The sequence below is a fragment of the Neophocaena asiaeorientalis genome, unplaced genomic scaffold (assembly GCF_003031525.2).
Source record: "Neophocaena asiaeorientalis asiaeorientalis breed wild unplaced genomic scaffold, Neophocaena_asiaeorientalis_V1.1 scaffold482, whole genome shotgun sequence".
Lineage (NCBI taxonomy): Eukaryota > Metazoa > Chordata > Mammalia > Artiodactyla > Phocoenidae > Neophocaena > Neophocaena asiaeorientalis.
In genome coordinates, this window is record NW_020175201.1 from 158,086 (window position 1) to 181,836 (window position 23,751).

General features: G+C 38.7%; 3 pseudogenes; 2 read left to right on the top strand and 1 right to left on the bottom strand.

Moving 5' to 3' along the window:
* LOC112413313 (dynein light chain 1, cytoplasmic-like) overlaps window positions 1-7,909 on the bottom strand; it is a 132,234-nt pseudogene extending 124,325 nt beyond the window's left edge.
* On the top strand, window positions 7,908-18,354 carry LOC112413314 (serine/threonine-protein phosphatase 4 regulatory subunit 3B pseudogene; annotated as a pseudogene).
* A 4,759-nt stretch (window positions 18,355-23,113) lies between these two features.
* The window catches only part of LOC112413315 (protein tyrosine phosphatase type IVA 1 pseudogene), a 13,247-nt pseudogene continuing 12,609 nt past the window's right edge, over window positions 23,114-23,751 (top strand).

Genomic DNA, 23,751 nt, shown 5'->3' on the forward strand with positions numbered 1-23,751 from the left:
GAATATCTTTTTCCATCCCCTCACTCTCAGTCTGAATGTGTCCCTAGGTCTGAAGTGGGTCTCTTGTAGACAGCATATATATGGGTCTTGTTTTTGTTTTTTGTTTTTTGTTTTTTTGAGTTCACGGGCTTCTCATTGTTGTGGCCTCTCCTGTTGTGGAGCACAGGCTCCGGACGCACAGGCTCAGCGGCCATGGCTCACGGGCCCAGCCGCTCTGCGGCATGCGGGATTTGGTTGGAGCATTTAATCCATTCACGTTTAGGGTAACTATTGATATGTATGTTCCTATTACCATTTTCTTAATTGTTTTGGGTTTTCTTTTGTATGTCCTTTTCTTCTCTTGTGCTTCCCACTTGGAGAAGTTCCTTTAGCATTTGTTGTGGAGCTGGTTTGGTGGTGCTGAATTCCCTTAGTTTTGCTTGTCCGTAAAGCTTTTGATTTCTCCGTCAAATCTGAATGAGATCCTTGCCGGGTAGAGTAATCTTGGTTGTAGGTTCTTCCCTTTCATCACTTTAAATATATCGTGTCACTCCCTTCTGGCTTGTAGAGCTTCTGCTGAGAAATCAGGTCGTATCCTTATGGGAGTTCCCTTGTATGTTATTTGCCGTTTTTCCCTTGTTGCTTTCAGTAATTTGTCTTTAATTTTTTAAATTTGATTACCGTGTAGCTCTCGGCATGTTTCTTCTTGGGTTTATCCTGCCTGGGACTCTCTGCCCTTCCTGGACTTGGGTGGCTATTTCCTTTCCCATGTTAGGGAAGTTTTCGACTATAATCTCTTCAAATATTTTCTCTGGTCCTTTCTCTCTCTCTTCTCCTTCTGGGACCGTATAATGTTAACGTTGTTGCATTTAATGTTTTCCCAGAGGTCTCTTAGGCTGTCTTCATTTCTTTTCATTCTTTTCTCTTTATTCTGTGCCTTGGCAGTGAATTCCACCATTCTGTCTTCCAGGTCACTTATCCTTTCTTCTGCCTCAGTTATTCTGCTATTGATTCCTTCTAGTGTATTTTTCTTTTCAGGTATTGTATTGTTCACCTCTGTTTGTTCTTTAATTGTTCTAGGTGTTTGTTCTTTAATTCTTCTAGGTCTTTGTTAAACATTTCTTGCATCTTCTCGATCTTTGCCTCCATTCTTTTTCAGAGGTCCTGGATCATCTTCATTATTCACTTCTAAATTCTTTTTCTGGAAGGTTACTTATTTCCAGTTTGTTTAGTTTTTTTTCTGGGGTTTTATGTTGTTCCTTCATCTGGTACACAGCCCTCTGCCTTTTCATTTTGTCTATCTTTCTGTGAATGTGGTTTTCCTTCCACAGGCTGCAGGATTGTAGTTCTTCTTCCTTCTTCTGTCTGCCCTCTCCAAGGCATGCCTTTAAATGTTAATGGAATTAAGTCAACAATGTTAAGTTGAAATTAACTGCTGCCTAAAAAATGAAAATTTATATTTTATAACATAAATATATATAGCACTATACTGAAGAAATGAAGATGGTTACTATCTCTAAGTAAAAATTGAGCAGATTTTAACTCCAAATTATGCTCATTGCTATTACTTATATAACATGGTTGTAGGGTAATTAGTAAGTAGACAGCTAATGTTATTGCTGAAGATCTAGTTAGAAAAAGGAAATAATATGGTCTATCAGGATAGAGATGAAGAGAAGATCCATGAATTATGGAATTTGAAACAAAACTCAAAAGGAGTCTAAGAAGTAACTATTGAAACAGAAGAAAAAGAGGAGAGCATGGCATTGACGGTAAAAGTTTTAAATTTACATGAGGCTAAGAGAACAACATTTCCCTCTTTTCCCCCTCCTTTAAACCCGTGCTGTATGAGCAAAAGATTTTAGAGCTTCCAAGGAAGCCAAGCATATAATGGAGAATGTGCTACTGCTAATAGAAACTGCCTATGGATCCAAGAAAGTATTTAAAGTTGTTCTTACCTCTCAGCATTGGGAAGATAATAGCTGGTACTCCTGCAATGCACACACAACAGGGTGATGTTTTAAGCTAAGAATAAAAAGTTGTAAATATCCACACATTCTAACATTCTCTAAATAGGGCAATCATACACATCCCTCATTGCCCGTTAAAGTTCTGAGTTATATCTGTTTTATCCAAGCTTGTGGAAGATTGCCTTAATGTCCCAATTCTTCACCCTTCTTTTTACCCACATCCTTTGCTTTGCAATTTTGCTATGATCCCCACTCTAGGTGGGACATACTTTCCCATCCCCAAACTCTAGTCTTGGCTATGGACTTGCTTTGGACAATACATGACCGAAACAGAAGCTTGAAATGGGCTGGAAATTTTAATATCAGAAAATTTGGGTTCTTTCAATACCTAATTACTGATGGAAAAGCTGTACTTTCTACCTGACATTTAACCCAGAGATGGGGAAGGAATGTTTGACAGAACATGGAGGAAAACATGTGGCTTATTCAATAAAATAAGTTTTTCATGCAGTTAAAAGCCTAAATAGGAGAATATTGCTTCCTTGGTCACCATCAATAAGAACAAAACTATCTAAAAGAATGGGATTAGGGCAGCAGGGGAAATGCCATATGTATCTTGTAAATTAGAACTATCTCCTGTTAAAACTATCTATCTATTCCGTAAGAGGACTGAAAGTAAATTTCAAATTCAGTGTTTTATCCCCAGTGCTTGATATACGGCCTGTACATAGGGGTTGTTATATAACAAAGTGAGGAATAAATAAATGGATTATTGGAAGTCATCCTAGAAGCAATGTGTATTCATTTATGTATTTATTCAATAAATAATTTTTGAGAAACTACTGTGTATCATGCCTTATGGCAGGTGCCAGGCAGTGAGAAAAATAAACAGTAAGAAAAATAAACATAAATCACAGCCCTCATACAGCTGATAGTCTGGTTGCAAAAAAATTTTTTAAATTAAAAAAAAATAAAAACACAAAATAAATGAAGTACAAAATAGTCAGATGATGCTAAGTGCTATGGAGAAAAGATACATCAAAAAAAACGGATGGATAACTTGAGATGGAGGTCTCTGCAGTTTTAAAGAGGTGGTTAGGGAGGGTCCCACTAGAAAAAAAAAGAGCATTTGGGGGAATTCCCTGGCAGTCCTGTGGTTAGGACTTGGCACTTTCACTGCAGGGGCCCAGAGTTCAATCCCTGGTTGGGGAGTTAAGATCTCACAAGCTGCGAGGCTTGGCCGGAAAAAAAAAAGTTTGTGGGGAGTCCAGTGGGCCGATTACCTGGAAGTCCAACTGATACATAAAAGATAAGTAAACTGCCACTTTATAAAAAAAAAAAGAGCATTTGAATACATTTTTGAATGAGGTGAAGGTATAAGTCATGTAGATATTGAGAAATAGTGTTCCAGGTAGAAGAAAGGGCAGGTACAAAGGCCCTGAGGCAGGAGTGTGCCTGATGTGCTTCAGATATCGCAAGATGGCTAGTGTGGCTGGGGCAGAATAAAGGAGAGACTACCAAGTGAAGAGCTCACATACGTCAAGGGGGCCAGGTCTTACTGGGCCTTATAAACCATGGATAGAACTTGGGCTTTTATTCTGAGTGAGGTGGAAGCAGGTTGATTTGGTGCAGAAGAGTGGGAGGAAACAGCATATTTTAAATGAATCCTCTCTGGCTATTGTGTTGAGAATATACTAGTTGGGGGAAAAGACAGAAGCTGGGGGAGAAGACTGTTACAGATTTCCAAATCAGAGATGATGGTGGCCCAAAAGGACAACACTCCACTAAATAAGTTACAAGGAGAACTTGTAGGGAACAAGCATGTGTGTTTTTCACTAATGATTTTGATGTTGAAAATTTTAGAGCAGGTACATTTGAATAATTGTATTTTAATGTTATTTCATAAAATTAAAAACAACCTTGCTTTTCTCACTATGAAATGTTCTCTCCTCTTATAGATAGAATATTTAGCTATCTAAATGTTCTATATGTATACATGTGGTTTGAGTTACCTATAACTAAAATTAAGAAATGTGTGACTCATTTCTTTATTCTCTTCTAAACTAACTCTGAGAAATATAAAATTTAAGCCCTTAGTTGCCATAAAATGTGGATGAGTTACAAGATCCTTACCTAAAATTATTTTCAGGGTGGAGTCATCAAGACCTACTTCTTAGTACCCTAAAGTCATGGGGAGGAAGCATGACAGAGACAGGCATCCAAAACAGAAGAGGAATCCAGAGTTTTAAGATTGTCTGTCCATTTTGATTTTTGATGCCAAAAGCACAGCTTCTCTGTGCCGAATCGAATCTCGGAGACAGAGTTTGGGGCAAAGTAGAAAAGTACAGCTTTATTACTTTGCCAGGCAAAGGGGGACCCAGCAGACTCCTGCCTCAAAAAACTATATGTCCCAACCCAGTAGGATTTGATAAGGAGTTTTATAGCAGTGCTTTCCAAGGGTGGGGTTGCTGACAAGATTAGGGTGTGTGCAAGGTCTCTGGTAGTCCTGCCTCCTAATCTTGATGAGCTTCTCTGGTCCCTTTAATCTTGCCTCAGGTGGTTTCTTGGCTGCTCCTCCCTTGATTAGTAACTGTTCGAATCTGCCCCTTGGAACTCAGGGAAGGTCATGGAGGCTGGAGTCTTGTCTACAAGAAATGGGGGACAAAAAAAGAGGCCTCCGTGCCTGGGAGCCTCACAGGGCCCCACTCGGTTTCACTTGGTTTCATTTTGAACTGGCTTCAGTGTTTTTCCTTCCTCCACCCCCCCACCCCCAACCCCACCCCAAAAAAGGAGAAACATCAAATAGCAGTGATAGTTGGGATAAAAATCACATTGTCATTGTAGACTGAAAAAAAAAACTAACAACGTAAAAGCTGAGAATTTTGTTTTATTCGGTGGACTTTCTGAGGACTTAAACCTGGGAAGCAGCATCTCAGATAGCTCTGAGGGACTGCTCCAAAGAGGTAAGGGAGAAGCCAGGAGATACAGGAGTTTTGTGACAAAAACCAGGTAGTAGTCAGAACATCAAAAGATTACCTTTGATTAAAGAAAACCAGATGTCTCAAGTTAAGGAATTTGGTGCTTTTCTATTTATGGGAAGATGCGAAAGTCTGGGCTCATTGAGATCATTCCTTTGATATGCACCTTAACTATCTAGGGCCAGTATCCTGCTTTTCTCCCTCCTAAATCCGTCAGGGTGCACAGTTGGGGGTGGCTTGCAGTGGCTGCTGGCTTGATGGCACAACGTCCTTTGTTTACTGATATGGCAGGTGACATTCTTCATCCACATTATAAACATCTGCTGTAACAATTTAGGCATAGCCTAAGAGAAAGCATCGCATATTGGGAACAGTAAAGTGGAGAGTCAGAACTATACAGGCCTACTTTCAAATCCTAGCATCATCACTTACTGCAGAGGTCTGAACCAAATGTTTGATTCAGTTTTGGAGTTTCAAGTTTTTTTCCTCTTTAATATGGTAGAAATAATACCTTCCTCAGGCCATTATTGTACGAGGATTAAATAAAAAATAAATAATGCCTTTAAAAGGGACTTACACAGCTCCTAGAGTATGGCATTTGTTTATTCACATTACCCTGCTCTCTGTAAAACAACAAAACACCAAAAAAATAATAATCTTAAATAGGTAGAACTACTGAAACAAAAAAAGGGCATTGTTCTACTTCCCAAGCCAAATAAGACAGGAACTGAAAAATCTACTGCAGAAATAGCAATAAGAAATTCGGACTTGAGGCTCTTTTAGACTGTAAAGAGATTCTAGTTAACCTAATTAAGATAAAGGGACCTTAATTGGCCTAAGGGAAACTCCCTGTGATAAAATTGCAAGAACACATAGATTTGTGCTGAATGCCTCTCAGAATGGAACCGAGGGCATATTCAGACACTTGACAGTATTATAATTGATGCTAGTAGAAACTTTAATATAACCACAGCAGAGAAAAAAAATTGGACCATTAGCATGCATGTCATTATTGTTATTATATATTTGCATATTCTCTTTTATTGAAATAAGACGGGAGCTTTTAACTAGCACACATGCCAAATTTTGTATTAGTCATTTATGAGTTCTTATGTCTAAGTATTATTCATAATTTGTAAATGTTTCTAAACCAGCAGTATCCTGGCACTGATTTAAATTTTCTCATGAAATGATTGTCATTTGCGTTCAATTCCCAAAGAGCCCTGACTGTACTGTCCCAGGGAATATTCCTGTACAGTAACCTCCTGGAGGCTACATTGCAAGAGAGGTGTGCGGAAGAGTTTTTCTGTGCTCTACTTGAGAATGGTCGCACATCTCCAATGCTATGTAAAGTGAAGTGATTGTTACAAATAGGACTCTTCAAGTCCAAATGTGCTTGATGCGGCCCAATTCTCAGTTTCTCCTTTGCAATAACAGGGTTAATGTTTTGGGGAAAAAAATTGTTTTTTAAGAAAACTGCAGAAGTTGCTGCTACATCAAAAATCAACTTGGTTACTATTAAAATTATATTTAACAGAATTGCCATATACAAGCTTCTATTTTTCCACTGGCTGTACACAGATGTGGATCTAAAGGAGGAAGTGCGTGACTTTCATCTTCTCTTGATAATTTTATGTTGATTACAAATTATACAGATGGAAGGAATGTAAAATAAAGTGTAATGAAGGCCAAGAAAAGCAGGGGATAGCATACTTCAATGGCTGAGAAAACCAATTTTGTAATCAGAAAGACATGTGTTCAGAGTTCCTCAAATTATTAGCCATATGATCTTTGACAATTTATTTAACTTCTCTCAGTTTGTTTTCTGAAGGACACTTAGTACTCCTATTTCACTAGGTTATTATTAAAATTAAGTAAGAAAATATATAAAAGTTCTTGTCACAGTGTCTTGAACATAAGCGCTAAATTATTATATTTGGTCAATGATATTATTACCTTTCTTTATAATAATAAGCAGTCAAGTTATCATTCCTTAGTTATTGTCGTTGCTATTACTACCATAATTATTAAGAAAAGAAATAAAACAGTTGATCTGTGGTGTTCAATACTCACTTTTGGCTAATTTCAACTGAGTTTCCCTCTGGCCCACTCCTTCCCTAGCAATAAAGAGTGTGGTTATAGAATTGGGAAAATTTGAGGAAATGTTTTCCCTGTTGTGCTGCAAGATAGAGCTTTAGCCTGAGCTGAACAGAGTAAAGGAGTTGCCAGCTCCTTCTTAGAACAATATCCTCTCCCAAGGATGGGTAAGTTAGTGATACCGACATTGGCTAAGCCTTTTAGAGAAGGCCTACCTACAGATCTCTAATCATTGGTAATGGTCTACAGTACACTTGTTCCTGCTTCTTTGGGGAGAGGGTCAGAGTTGGGGGGAGCAGGGCTTGTGGGGGGAAGTGTTTTCCTTTGACACACGGTGTTCGGTGTTGACTTGCTCAGGACATAAGTGATTAAGCTTTCTTTTGTCTAGGGTCCTAAGTCTCCATCCGCACACACTTGATGAGTGAAAATGTTTCTCGGGGACAAAACCTTTTATGGAAAGAGCAGTGCCCTTTGCTCGCATTCCTAAGCCTCCATTGGTAGGCTTGGTGGCATCTCGCCTTAAGTGTAGAACGTTCCTTTTGGGTAGAATCCTGGGGGAATCATAAGAATCATGACATAATAGAGGCTTTCCTAGACAGCAGCGAGAAGGCTCAGTGACTCACTGCTTCAATCACAGCATGGAAGGAGGGGCTCCAGGGATGTGAGTGAGTAGTGGGACTCCGGGGAAACCCTATTGAACTGAGGAGCTGCCGGGGTCCCTGTGGCCATTATTTATCCACCATGTTCTAACTATGATTTTCCCCACTAGCCACCTCAACTACTGTCGCTGCCACCACAGAGCCAGCCATCGTTGAGTCGGGGCATAACAGAAGCAGGGACCAGCGCCGAGACCAGGGCTGGTGTGAAGAGACCGGAGGTCACCATGGTGGGCAACCAGCGCTACGTAAAAGTCTACACCCTGAAAGATGAACAACAATGGGTCATTCTAGGCACAGGGTACATCTCATCCACTTATGAGGAGGGGGCCCAGGCCATGTGTCTGCTAGTTAGATCCAAGTCCGATGACTCACTGATCTTGGAGTCAAAGATAAATCCAGACATGTACTATGAGAAAGACGGAACGTTAATTTTTTGGTTTGAGGCTGAGAACCGTGGTACAGCGATCCATTTCCAGGACACGGCAATTTGTCATAAGGTCTGGAAAGCCATTTGCCAGGTTCACAATAAAGTCCCATGTGTCGAAATGATACATGACATCATGGATGAATCAGAAGCCAAAGAGGGTGATGACTCGCCAAAAACCAGTGAACTGACTGACCTGCCGAACTGCGAACTCGGTAAACTTGGAGAGATTGTTGACTTAGTTACCTTGGGCCTCACCTCACCTGTGGATAAAGAAATCCTGGCTCTGCTCTTGGAAAGGGAGGACTATATTCAAAAACTACTGCAGTTGTTCCACACTTGCGAGAACCTAGAGTATACTGAAGGCTTATACCACTTGCATGAAATTATTAAAGGAATCTTATTCCTCGACAATACATCTCTGTTTGAGATCCTGTTTTCTGGTGAGTGTATCATGGATGTGGTGGGTTGCCTTGAATATGACCCTGCTTTGGCTCAGCCAAAAAGGCATAGGGAATTCTTAACCCAAAATGCAAACTTCAGGGAAGCTATACCAATAACAGACAGTGAAATTCGACAAAAAATACATCAGACATACAGGGTACAGTACATTCACGACATCCTTTTGCCTACACCATCCAAGTTTCAAGACAATATTCTTTCTAATCTTACAAGTTTTATTTTGTTTAACAAGGTTGAGCTAGTCAACATGTTGCAGGAAGATGACGAGTATTTGGCTGAAGTTTTTGCACAGATGAGGGATAAGACCACAGATGATGATAAACGGCGTGACCTGGTTTTTTTTTTAAAGGAATTCTGTGTATTTTCTCATCTATTACATTCTGAAAGCAAGTGTGCACTATTCACAACACTGACAGAATTGGGAATTCTTCCTGCTCTTAAAATTGTAATGGGCATGGATGATTTGCAAATAAGGTCAGCTGCTACTGATATACTTGCTGATGTAGTGAAGTATACTCCATTCATTGTCCAAAGATTTATGATGGACGAAGCCCAGCAAAGTGAAGATGGCAAACTTTTCACTAACTTAATAATTGAAAAAATGATCTGTGATACTGACCTTGAGCTAGGAGGTGCTGTTCATTTAATGAGACTTCTTCGTGCTCTACTTGATCCAGACAACATGCTGCCAACGCATAAAAAATGTAAAAGAAGTGAATTTCTAAATTTCTTCTATAGACATTGTATACATAACTTCACAGCACCACTTTTGTCAGCTACTTCAGAAGATATATGTGAAGAGGATAATATAGTTGGATCTGACAAAAACAACAAAAATTGCTTCAATAATTACCAAACAGCAGAGCTGCTTGCCTTAATTTTAGAGCTGCTCACATTTTGTGTGCAACATCACACGTATTACATAAAAACCTATATTTTGAGAAAAGACTTGCTAAGAAGAGTCTTGATCTTGTTGAATTCAAAGCACACTTTCCTGGTCTTGTGTGCTCTTCGCTTTATGAGAAGGATGATTGGCCTTAAAGATGAACTTTGTAATTTTTACATCATCGAGGGAAACCTTTTTAAGCCAGTTGTAAATGCCCTTCTGGATAATGGAACTCAGTACAATATGTTGAATTCAGCTATTGTTGAGCTGTTTGAATACATAAGAGAGGAAAATATCACGTCTCTTGTTGCACATATAGTTGAAGAGTTTTATGAAACACTTGAGTCAATTGAATACGTTCAGACATTCAAAGGATTGAAGATTAAATATGAAGAACAGAAATACCGGAACAATCAACTATGGAAGAATTTGTATCCTGTACAGTATAGTAAGATATTTTGCAGAGGTGCCAGTGTCTTGAAGGACAAGGAAGAGAAGAGTTTTAAAGAAAATATAGAGGAAGGAAAAGCAAGTATGTCATCATCAGAAAGTGATTTTCAAGATCATTATGATAAATCTGTGGAGACTGAAAAAGCAAAAGAAAATGAAGACAAGGTAGATCTTCCCCCCAAAACATCTTTGGGTGGCTCCGAATTTACTTCATTCCATTCTGCTAGTGATGCTAGTGGAGCAGGTAACCCAAACGATAGCAGCATGGTGGACTTAGTGGATTATTCAGATGACGACAAAGAAGATAAAGAAGGTGACCCCCCCCCCAAGAAAAAACTACATGTAGCTCATAAAGGCTTAAGGGAAAACGCTTAACATTACTAAACTCTACGTTACTAAAACTCTGTACACATCAAAGCATTAATAAAATTCTGTAACATTAGCTGAAACATCTGAATCCAAATCTTTCTCATGTGAACTTATAACTATTCAATAAGTAGCAAAGATGCTCAGTGTTACCATCTAGGAGAATTTATTTCTGTAAAAACCAAACTTCCTAGAATTCAAAAAAAGAAAGAAAAGAAAAAAGCTAACCAGAACCTGAGCGATAACTTCTTAGCAAGAAAAAAAGTCTTGTCTGAGGGGAGAAAACAGGTTGATTATCTAATATTAATGTAGTTCTGTTTCAGGGGTGTATATTAGAAACAACTGTTAACAGTATAACATTATTTGCCCAGTGGTTCTGGCTATTGTTTTCTTTTTTCAGTTGCCTTCTTTGAAATAAAAATTTACATTCATGTTTATGTGGAAAGCTAAGTCAACCGTAATAAAAAATAAATGTTAAGCTATTCACATTTCTGTGAGGATTTGACAAAAATTCACCCTTATGAGTAATTAGAGGGAAGTAACTTTTGGTATGTATTTTCATGAACAAAAAAGGAAGCTGGATTCAAAATGTGCTGTTCTTAACATAATTTTTTGTTTCTTTAGATGAGATGTGAAGAATCGGTCCAGTAGTATTCTAAAATAGTGTTCTCTAAGACCTTGGGAGTGGATAGAAAAGAATACTTTCAACTGCCTAAATTGTGAAAGATACTTGGAAGTCATTTCCTGATTCATTAATAAAGTTGTGTCTGTCTTCAGAGCAGTGGGTAACTTTTAAAGTGTAATTTACAGAGACTAGCAATTTACAAAAAATAGTGCTGAATGAAGTGGCACTTAATATGTAGAAACCATTTTGGACAGTTTTTTAAGAAAAAGTTACTTGTGTCAAAGTACACACACAGTACATGAAGTTTTTTTTTCTATAAACAAACAGGAGAAATATGAAAGGTGCTTTATTAAAGAGTGAATGCAAGTGAATTTCTAATAATAAGTTGTAACAAAGAATTAAGTGGTTTTATTTTTAGAGGAGGAAGTTAACTGGGTCCATTTTTCCTGGAATTGCTTAAATTAAAGCAGTTTCTCCTACTTGAAGATTTTAGAGTTAATTTTAATTATGACCATGGTTTGAACAAGATAGACTGTGTAGATAGGAAGTATAGTTTTCCAGAAGACAGATATTTCTCTTGTATTAAAAATACCACTTGTTTTGTACCATTTGCTGATATTTATGCTGAGCTATACAATTCAGGAATTTAAAAGTGACCCTGTAATTCCAAAAATAAAAGAGACCATTTTAAATGTACTATTATGCCATAGGAGACACATCTTATGAAAAACTGAGAGATTGTTGTGTTAGAGCTACAAAAAGAGTGTATTCCTAAAACGACAAATAATCATTTCATCATCAAATATAAAGTCTGATAAAGTGTGGACCTCACCTCAGGAGATATAATCAGACATTACTGAGGACATGACAGGGGAATGTTATCTGTAGTACACACATTTACATGCATACACAGAGTTTTATCTGAAAAAAATATACTTAACTCTTTGTTTTGGTGGTAGTAGCTCCAGTTCCTTAGCAGAACAGATATTTACAACCAGACAGAGAAAAACAGTTCTTTGGTGCTCTCTCTGCTTATTCTCTTCTCTTCAGCTAGTTTTAATCAGCCATAAAAAATGGACACTAGGAGGAAAAAAAAAAATGAATATTTTCATTTCTTGTTGTATTGTCCCCAGTGAGTGTGTAAGGAAAGACGAGGGAGGGCATAGCTGTAATGGGAAGTTAATAAAAGGTAAAAATAAAAACAAGGAAAAAAGAACAAGAAAAGAAAAACAAAAGAGAAAAGGACAGGCATTCTCTTGAGCTGAGCTGCGTAACCTCTGTGAGCCCTTTTCTAGTCACAGCAACTTAACATTAGGGAAACAACATGACAAGCAAAATGGTGCAAAGGCAGATTGCCCATCAGATGGCATAACCTACTATTAAGGGAACATTTAAGAGGGCAACAAAACACAGACGAGCAATCCTTACTGTCTGCACACTGAGTGAAAAATTGACCAAAATGTTCAGTCTCTGTAGAAAGTGTGTGTGAGACGATACATGTCAAAAATGTTTACTTTCACCTTTAAGTTGTTAAGAAGTAATTTTAAAAGTCCCCTTAAGTGGATTATTTATGAAAAGAAGAAACAGTTTGGAATGGCCTTGTACTTACAACAAAATTCAGATGAGCGTTTTTGAAGAGGTGCCCTGGATTTGTCAAGGTTTCGGCTTTAAACACGTGACTTCCAGTCACCTTTATGGCTTAGTGACTTTCTAAACACACCAACAAAGGGAGGGTGATATAACAGATAAAGCAAAAGCTTCATATTTAGACAGCCCTTGATGACAATGCAGGCTCCGATGCTTACCAGTTCCATGACCTTAGGCAATTTACTTATTTTCTCCTTTAGCCACAATCTCTCCATCTTGTCTTAAAAAATTAGAAACTATATATAAATTACCCAGAACATATTTAGTACTCAGTAAATAACTTTCAAGACTCATTATCGTCATCAGGAGCAGTATAATAATTTCCAAGAAGATGGAGGATAAAGTCAGGTATAAGCCCTTATATCACAAGTTATGCTCATAAATCAATAATCCTATATTCTTGATCAAATAGATAGCAACATGATACATTAAAAACTAATGAGTTCAGTTCTGGTTGGCAGACAAGTCTATGTATATGTATCATGCCTTGCTGAGAAACAACTGAAATAAAGAGCATAAAAGTAGACAGAAAAATAAACCTTCATGGCAATGAAGACAGTTGGGTGGAGTGGTGTCTGAGGTGTTAACCAAAGAGTGAGAGATGTCAGGAGTGAAGGATGGGATTGAAATTAGAAAAGTAGGAGGGAAGATGGGGAGGGCATCGAAGATTTGTAAAAGAGGCAAGAGTCACTGAGCCCGGTTCCCCTTGTCCCATCCCAGCAAGCAGGGTAGTCAACTAGAATGTGTCCCTAGATAACAGCCTGAATGTCCTTGCCCTACAGCCCCTGAGATAACAGGCAAAGCTGAAGGCCCTGTTATGGATGTTGTTGCCTCAGAGTTAAGCCCTTCTCTTTGGGGTGTTGGAGGATCCAGGATGCTGAAAGCTTACCACCCGGAGGTGCAAGTCCGTGTTTTCAGGAGAGAGACATGTTAATGCATGGCTCCCACCCAAGAAGTACAATCTCAAGACCATAAATGGAGCCCATGGAAAGAAAATCTTTACAACTGGCAGGCCTGTCAGGTGGTCCCACCACCAGTCAGGGAACACAGTTTGAGGATGCTAGCAGGTCAGCCTTCAGGTTCCCAGTTCAGTCACAAAAACAGCCTAGTCCTTGTTTTGGAGGGTTTGCTAAGTGCAGTCAATCCAATTTTCTTGTTTGTCCATGCCACCAGCATGGTGGCATGACCTTAGTCCATCCCATGGCATGACCTTAGTCCATCCCATGGAATGACTGAGATTAGGAGTCAAATGACATCCAGAGGGGTGATCATCCCCTGCTTCTCCTGATAGATCTCTCAGTAAGGTTAAGGGAAAGGGTGGTCAGAGCTGCTTAGCTGGGGCTGGCAGACCCAGCAGTCAGTTAAACTGAAGACTCCTGCAGGAGTTTGAGGGAGCTGCACCAGAATGTTTCCCTTGGGGAGGAAGTCTCCAGAGGCAGCTCTGAAATGCATGGGTCCTTAATGCCCCTTCCTCCCCTGTGCAACCCTGGGTGCTGGGTTGTTGCTCTTCCTCCGCCTCCGCAATACCTGAGTGCCCCTTTGTGGTAACTATAACGTTGCCCCTTTTTCCGTTCATTCCCTACTCTCACCCAAACTTTTTATCTAGAAGGATCAGGTGTGAGAGGCACAGGACATTTATATAAAACCAGAATTAAGTTTGAATCATGTAGTTCCCATTTTTGCCCTGCTGCCACCATGGCTATACCAGCCAGGCTGGTCTGGGGAAAGAAATATGCATCATGCCCTGAAATGGTCATGTCAGAACCCTACCTTTTCAAAAGAGGCCTATATAATTTCCCGTCCCTTTAGTCCTGATTTAATGACCAAATTGCCTTACTCTGATGTAGGGCTTCTCAACGTCACAGCTGTTGACGTTTGGGGCCAGGTCATTCATGGTTGTAGGAGGCTTTCCTGTGCACTGCAGGATATTTAGCAGCATTCCTGACATCTACCCACGAGATGCCAGCAGCACACCCTCAGCTGTGACAACCAAAAATGTATCCAGAGATGCTATATATCCCTCAAGGGGACAAAATCACCCTTGACTGTGAACCTCTAGTCCAAAGATGTGTGGAGCTTAATTCAAGGGCTTGCTTCTCTTACTTTGTGGATATTGGGTCCACATCCAGTAGGCTGAGTCATCTTCTCTTTTTACCCACTACCTGAAAGACCCCAGCACATACAAGGGTCAGGTACATAACATACTTTCATAGAAAGAGAACGGACTTTGATTGGAATCACAGAGATCCCAGTTCTGCTTTTCATTACAAGTGTAATCAGGGCATCTTATTTGACACCTCTAATCTCAGTTTTCTTATCTGTAATATATGGCTAACCACACTGTTATGGCTGAATTGTGTCCACCAAAATCCATATGTTGAAGTCCTAACTCCCAGTACCCAGTCCCATACAAATATATGGGACTATATTTGGAGACTTGGTCTTAAAAGAGATAAGTTAAAATGTGGTTATTAGGCTGGACCCAACTCCAATATAACTGGTTTCTTTAAAAGAAAGAAATTTGGACACAGACATACATACAGAGGGAAGACCATGTGGAGACACAAGGAAAAGATGGCCACCTACAAACCAAGGGAATGGGCCTCAGAAGAAACCAACTCTGCTGACACTTTGATCTTAGACTTCTAGCCTCCAGAACTGTGAGGAAGCAAATTTCTGTTGTTTAAGCCCCCCAGTCTGTGGTACTTTGTAATGGCAGCCTTAGCAAACTAATACAAATATCTAATAAGAAGAAGTTCTGCAAAAATGAAAGAATACATATCTTATGAATATCACAGAGTTATTATGATAATGAGTTCGAAAATGAGATATGACAATAGCAACTCTTTATTAAGTATGTGTTATATGTCAAACACACCTTCTTAGGCAATTTGCCTACATTATTTCTAATTTCACAATAAACCTGCAAGGTTGATGTGGTGACAAGGAGAGTGCACTTTGTAGAGAAGGAGAATGATTGAGTAAACTAAAGGGCCTTAGCCACTGTGCTCTGCAACCATTGCCCCTCTTTCTCCCAGGCCGCACTTGCTAGCCAGTGGTTAGCACGGCGTGGGTACTAAAACAGGCTTGTTCCTGGAAGAAGAGAAACTCCTCTGACTGGAGACTTTGACTTGAGGACTTTCTGAAGGCCTTCCTGAGCATTCTTAAACTGCATGGTGATCTAGGATGCTGCCATCATTCTCTCTCTCCGTCACTTGACGTCAGAGTGTATCATGGTCCGACGGCTCTTCCAACATTCTCCAGCTTGCTCTCCATTGCCTCTCATTAGCTTTTCCCCTAATAAAATCCTTACATGCTAAATCCTCTTATGCTGACTGTTTCTTGGAAAACCTGGACTAACACAGAATGTATTTTGACTATTTGACAGGAGAAATAGAGGCACACAGAAGTGTGTTCCCAGAGTTGCATAACTAGTACTAGTGAGACTATTCAGATATGTTTGTCTAACTCCATAGACTGATTCTGCTACATATAACGTGTCTTGAAATATATGGTGAAAGTACTTTAAACATTAAAACCATTATATGCACCTACCATATAATATATATTTATTAATAATAAAGTAGAAATCTGAAATCAATATCTCATGTCTTTGAACAATCTATGCACATAAATAGTAACAATGTCCCTCTTTCTGCTTTACCCACACTTCCAAATGTTAAGCTAACACTGCTTGAATCCTCCTCCATGAAACACTGTACTGTGCAAACCACTGTCATCACACTTATCACAAGAGTTGCTAAAGAGGTGACTGGTGAAATTTTCCCTCTTGCCTCAGAAGTCAAGACAGGTAAAACAGCTAACTTTCACTGGGTGCTAAGCACCATGCTACTAGATACTTTATATGGGTGGTGGGACACATTGACATTAACCTTGGCGGTCCATATCACCACTTCTCACGCATTTGCTCATGCTAGAATTTAGTTGGTAATCTGAGAAAACTGGCTGGCATAGGGATTTACTTGATGTACTGAGATTAACTTTCAGCCCCATTGAAGAACGGAGGCTGGAAATAGAAATTATGTCCAATTATGTACAACTTGAAATTAAACCCCTTGCGTTTCAGAGTGTGTAGACTGAGTTTCCTAACCACTAGACTTGCACCAACTCATGTTCCTTTCTACCCTTCTATTGGATTGTTTTCATGTTTGTTTGTTTTTCTTTTCCCCTTTATTGCTTTCCAAGGCATTTTTTCAATTCTAATCTGGTAATTAGTTACCTTTAAATTGTAACATGCACACTTTATTTTATAAAGACTAAATTTAATCAGTCTCTCCTTCCCTGGAGTAATTAAAGGAAATTGTTTTATATGCATGATCTCTATAGTATTTCATGTGATTGCTGTTCTGCTATATTTGCCACTTTTAGCTGTTTTCAATGCAGGTAGTATTTGGAGAACACTGCAGAAGACTACTTTGGTTGGAGAGTTACTACGGCAACCCTTCAGAAAAGGAGGACCTTATGGGCTGAGGAGCCTGATAAGCTACCCCATAATATTGGGTTGCTGTACACATTAGGTACCTGAAATCTAAGATCTATCATTCCTACAGTTTGCTCAGGAGCTCATCCTTATCAGTCTGATGAACATGAATTTGGTGTTCAACGGATTTTATATGAATATACTCATAACAAATTCGTATTATAGTTATGTGTGTATGTACATAAAATATATACTTTACTATGTAACATTGATAGACATTTACTCTTTGTCTTTTCCATTCTCCCTCCATTTCCCTGAGAATTATTCTAAATTTGCAATAGGAAATTCAACTTCCAATTCTTAGCCAAGCACTTGGAGTGGGATTGACCCTACCCCATCACCAGCCCCAGGGACATATTAGTGTATGTATTTCTTGACATTTGCCACTGTTACATGGATAGATATACAACAAAGACAGAGCAGATGAAATACATAAGTTCTAGGAATTCTATTCTATGAGATCTACTTGAGAAGATTCTCTTTGCTGCTGGATGTAAATGAGAAATGTGTCGCTTTGGGAGCCGGTGGCAGCCATAATTTGAGAACAAGGGAAAAAACATACTGCAGAAGAAACCAGTAGCAAAGAAGCAAGGCAGATAATTGTATAGAGAGAAATCCGTCTACAACATTAATCCCTAAATCAAGCTGCACCTAAAGCTTTACTTTTGGATTATTGAATAACCAGAGAAAATGTTTCCTTTGTAATTTAAGCTGATTTACATTGGGTTTTCTATTATTTGACATATTCTGAGAATATTACAGGTGAACTCTGTTTAAGTGTCAAAGATAAAAATTAACTACAATGTTATTTTAACCGCTTCAGGGCACAGAGAGAAAGAATGTCCAAACACTTCAAAAATTGGATTGGAATTTTACTAGAAAAAAAACAAACAAACAAGAAGATTCCCCAAAGAAAATTTTAATTCATATTGAAGCAAGTTCCTAAATAAAATACCACCAGTTGTAACCTATCAGTACATCATGACTATTTTTCTAGTGAGTGAGGTGTTTTTTATATTACTATTACAAATAAAAATATTCATCTCGGGGCTTCCCTGGTGGCACAGTGGTTGAGAGTCCGCCTGCCGATGCAGGGGACACAGGTTCGTGCCCCGGTCCGGGAAGATCCCACGTGCCGCGGAGCAGCTGGGCCCGTGAGCCATGGCCGCTGAGCCTGCGCGTCAGGAGCCTGTGCTCCGCAGCGGGAGAGGCCACAACAGTGAGAGGCCCGCGTACCGAAAAAAAAAAAAAAAAAAAAAAAACCCAAGAGGCCCACATACCACAAAAAAAAAAAAAAAAAAAAAAAATAAATACTCATCTCGTAGAACACTAAAATAATTATAAAATTTAATACCCATTTCTGATAAAAAGTTAACACTTTCTTAACTGTGTGTAGCATGTATCCATAGAGCTGATATGTAGCCAGTACGTACATACTGGTAAGGCATACTAGGTAGTGTACAATTTGACTGGTTGCTCAGTGCTCATTGATAGAGGTCAAAGTCTGTTGGGTAGATGCTGTAGTATGTTTTGAACTTCATTCCATTATACAAACGTCTGTGTTAATGTGTGTGTATTAATGTAAAATATGTTCTATATGTGTATATGAAAATCAGAATCATATTTAATGGTGAATCCTTAGGGAAATATCTATTATAGTCAAGAGCAAGATAAAAATACCACTAACCAGTCATTATTTTACATTGAACTGTTGCTCCTAGTCTATCCAATTAGATAAGAAAGGTAGAAAAGAGAGCTATAAATTTTGGGAAGAAGAAAGACATTATCTTTTTCAGATTTTATTATTGTATACTTTGAAGATCCAAAAGATCTGAAAAACAAAAAGAGAATTCAGTAAGGGTGTTGATTATACAATTAGTAAATGACAGCCAGTAACTTTCCCTTATCTTTTCCTTTAAGCACAGTAGCTACTTAAAATTAAATGTCTATAATAAATATAAGAAATGTGTAAAACCTATATGAATAAAGCCTTAAAGTTTCTTAAGACACATTCATTCCTTTACTAAGATTTTTAATAAAAATCCTTTAATAGGGCTTCCCTGGTGGTGCAGTGGTTGAGAGTCCGCCTGCCGATGCAGGGGACACGGGTTCGAGCCCTGGTCGGGGAGGATCCCACATGCCGCAGAGCAACTGGGCCTGTGAGCCATGGCCGCTGAGACTGCGCGTCCGGAGCCTGTGCTCCACAACGGGAGAGGCCACAACAGTGAGAGGCCCCCGCTCGCTGGCAACTAGAGAAAGCCCATGCACAGAAACGAAGACCAAACACGGCCAAAAATAAATAAATAAATAAAATTAAAAAAAAAAAAAATCCTTTAATAATAACATGCCTTGATTTTGGACAGGAAATTAGCATTGTGAGGAATTCCATTTTCCAAACATAAGTTCATTAATGTAATGCAATCCAAGGAAAAGTACTATGAGGATTTCATTTTTTTAATATAAGATTATTCTGAAAATTATCTAGAGATATTACTAGTTGAGAGTAACATGGACTTTTATGAAAAAAATAATGTTAGAGGATGACTTCTACTAGATATCAAAATATGTAAGTCCAATTTAATAAAAACCTTACTGTACTGGTGCAGCAAGAAAGAAACATTTTAGTGAGAAGAATAAAATTTAGAGATATATTTATGGGGTTTCTCATATGCTAAATATGGGGTAAGCTAAGTTATGCAAACATGGTGTTGGTTCAGCAGTCTAGACACTAACAGAAAAATGAGACTTTATCTTATATTATTAAAATAAATTTTACAGAAATACAATATTTCAAGAAAATCACAAAACTACTACTTCATTTTGTGATTTTACTAATCATAGGTGGTAAAGACTTCTTTTTTCATAATGACAGGAAATCCAAGTGGTGACAAAGGGAAAGACTGATATATTTGATGACACAAAAATGTTCTGTGGTAGTGGGAAATAAGCCAAATATATATCTGTTTTTCTATGGGTTATACTTTCTTTTTTACAATCAAAGAAGAAAAACATAAATGACTAAATTTACTGGTAGAAAAAACGTAAATTAGCAGTTCACAGAAAATGAAATACCAAAAACCAGTAAACATGTAATCCTATAGTCTGTGGCAAGCTGAAAAAGATACGCTCCCCCAAAGATATTTACATCTTAATCTCTGGAACCTGTGAATATTACTGTATATAAATAACAGTCTTTGCAGATGTGATTAAATTCAGAATTTGGGGATGGAAAGATTTTCCTGGGTAATACAGGTTGGCCCTAAATGCAATCCCATGTATCCTTACGAGAGGAAGGCAGAGGGAGGTTTGACACACGTACAGAGGAAAAGATAATGTAAAGGCTGAGCAGAGAAAGATTCGAAGTCTTAGCCTTGAAAATTGGGATAACGTGGCCACAAGCCAAGGAATGCCAGCAGTCACCAGAACCTGGAAGAGGCAAGAAACAGATTCTCTCCTAGAGCCTCTGGAGAGAATGCAGCCCTGCTGACACATTGATTTCCCACCATGATGCTAATTTTTGAACTTTTGTCCTCCAGAACTGTGAGAGAATTTTTTTGTTTTTTTGTTATTTATTTATTTATTTATTTTGACCGTGCCGCACGGCATGCGGGATCTTAGTTCCCTGACCAGGGATCGAACTCGTACCCCCTGCAGTGGAAAGGCAGAGTCCTAACTACTGGACCGCCAGGGAGTTCCCTTTTTGTTGTTGTTTTAAGTCCCCCAGTTTGTGGTGATTTGTTACAGCAGCCACTGTAAACTAATCCATGCCCTAACAATTAAAAATATAAATTAAAATAACAATGAGATATTATTTTACATTTCTGGGCAAAGATTTAAAACCTTGGTGAAGTATGGTGATAGAAGAAAAGTGGGGTACTTTTATTCTATTCCCCTGCAATTTTGAAATATGCATAGAAAGAAACACAACCCTTGATTCATATATTATCTTCTTGGAATTTTTCCTAGTAACATATTCAGAAACCGTGAAGAGACAAATGTACCTTGATACTTACTGCAGCATTGTTTAGAGTAATACATTCTGTAAGTAGCTTAAATGTCCATCACCGAGTGACTAGAATTACACATTATAGCATAGTATGCACATATGTTATATTATTTGAAATGAGATTTTTTTTTTCTGAAAGGTTTTTCTTTAATTGAAGTATAGTTGTCTTACAATGTTGTTAGTTTGCGGTGTACAGCAAAGTGATTCACTTACATATATATTCTTTTTCATATTCTTTCCCATTATGGTTTATTACAAGATATTGAATATAGTTTCCTGTGCTGTACAGTAGAAATGACATGAGATTCTTTTGTCTCAGTTTCAGCTGAGGTCCTAACACTGGACAACAAAACAATAGTTGCCAAAGTGAGGCACTAGTCCATTTATGCAGTTCACATAAAGAAGTTGTATGAAAAAAGGTTTTGTGACTCACACTTGAGACTTTAAATTGAAGTAAGGTAGAGAGAGAATTTCTTTGGAGATGTTTGCTATAGGACTCTCATACTTCTTCTTATTTCTTCATTACACTACTCTTTGGAAAGAGAGGACAAAGGTGCTTTTCATTGCTATTCTAGTGAGAGGGGCTTTATTTAAGGAAACCAGCTGAAGATTTTGAAAAGTGTCCACTGAAGTTTGGGGAACACAGTGCCCTGGCGTTTTGACTCATACCTGAGAGTTCTAAAGAGGCTGTGGAATTATCCAGAGAGAAAAAGGGTGATATTAGGAGCAAACAGAACTTCCACCTACAGAATGCACAAGCCTGTGAGTGTGTTTTCCACAAATTGGTATGTTGATATGCCATCAGAGAGCTAAAGAGAAAATAGCTTGAAGCCATCTTAGCAGGAACTTGGCCCAAAATAGCTACCTGAAAGAGGGCAGGAGCTCCAGTCTGGAAAGTCTATGGAGTAGCTTACCAGACACCAAGGCACTTAAGAGCCATCACACATCATGCGGATGAATTTCTTAGAAATCCTTAAAATCACCCCAGGAGTAAATAAGCTGTCTTTGAACAGCTGCCAAACCCAGAGACTGCTGGCTGAATATATCTGTACTCTAACCCCACTCCCTTCCTGGAATGGCCAGAAACTATATAGCTAGTTAAGAAAAGAAGAGATGTGGGAGAGAGAGAGAGAAAACTGATTGTCTTTGCAGATATTCCCCCCGAAACCAAGTTAAATCAAACTTGGAGGTTCATCTTGGGAGGTTCATCACACTGAACAATTTATTATTTAAATGAGACAGGCATAGTGTCTACAACGTACCACAGGACTATTGCTATTAATATCTGAAAGTGACTGGAAAAGTTATCACTATTATCCAAGAGGCAGGCAAGAGAGTCCACAAAGCAGGTAGGACGGTGTCGACTGAAAAAAATTGAACAACCTGAAAGTTGAGAATTACATTTTATTTGGTGGACAAGACTGAGGACTTAAGCCCAGGACGCAGCCTCTCAGCTCTGAGAGACTGCTCTGAAGAGGTAAGGGAAGAGCAAAAAAAAGGTCTTTTTGCGACAAAGACCAGGTAGTAGTCAGAACATCCAAAGATTACCGTTAATTAAAGAAAACCCGGCATCTCAAGTTAAGGAATTTAGCGCTTTACTATGTATGGGAAAATGCAAGAGTCTGGACTCATTGAAATCATTCCTTTGATATGCACCTCAGCTGTCTGGAGCCAATATCCTGTGCTTTGTCATCCTGAGTCTCTTCAGGGTGCACCCTCAGGGGGTGACTGAAGCGGCTGATTGCTGGGTGGCTGTAACGTGATAGCTTGATGGCTGCAACATCCTTTGTTTACTGATATGGCAGGCAACATTTTTTCATTGATAATGGCACCATGGTAATGCTTGCACCCTGTCAACCTGAACATATTCAATAAGACTGTTAAAAAAATTAGAGTAAAGTTGACTTCAATATGTAGACCCAGGAAAATACCTCAAAGGTACATTTTAAGTACTGTAACAAAATATAAAATGGATGTAGAAGAATATGAATAGTAAGATCCCATATATGTACTTTTACAAACATGCACGTCTCTAATTGAAGATTTCCATAAGGAAGACAACAATGACGATGAAGACTGGCTGCTATGAGGCTGATGACAAAGATGAAAAAGAGGCAACATATTCTACCTTTTGCTCCTACAAGATTGCCCCTTGCTCTGTTTCCACAGCACCAGCTTATTGCCTCTACTTTAAGAGGCTAGCCAATAAAAATAAAGTTTGTCCAAACCTTACATGGATTGGATACCAAGCACTGTTCCCGCTAATCCTTCTTAGTAGTTCCTTCCCCAGCCTTGGGTAGTGTGTGCTCACCTGAATCTGCTGCTCAGTAATCAGCCGAATACTTAAGAGGTGCCCCCTACAGATCTCCGGGGTTCTCTCTCTGTAGAGCTCCCTCATCTCCAATACTCTTTTCTGAGAATAAGAGCCACCCTGGTCTCCCTGAACTGTCAGCTCCATCCCAGGGGTCCTCCAGTACCCTGCCTGGAAACTCTAAGGCCAAGAAACTCTCTCTCAGGACTAAGCTCAGGCAGTTCTAGGGTCTCACTTTGTTTATGTCCCATCTCTCAAAACTATTAGGTATAAAATAGTCAACAAGGATATATTATACAACACAGGGAATATTGCCAATGTTTTATAATAACTATAACTGGAATATAATCTTTAAAAATTGTGAATCATTATATTATACACCGGTAACTT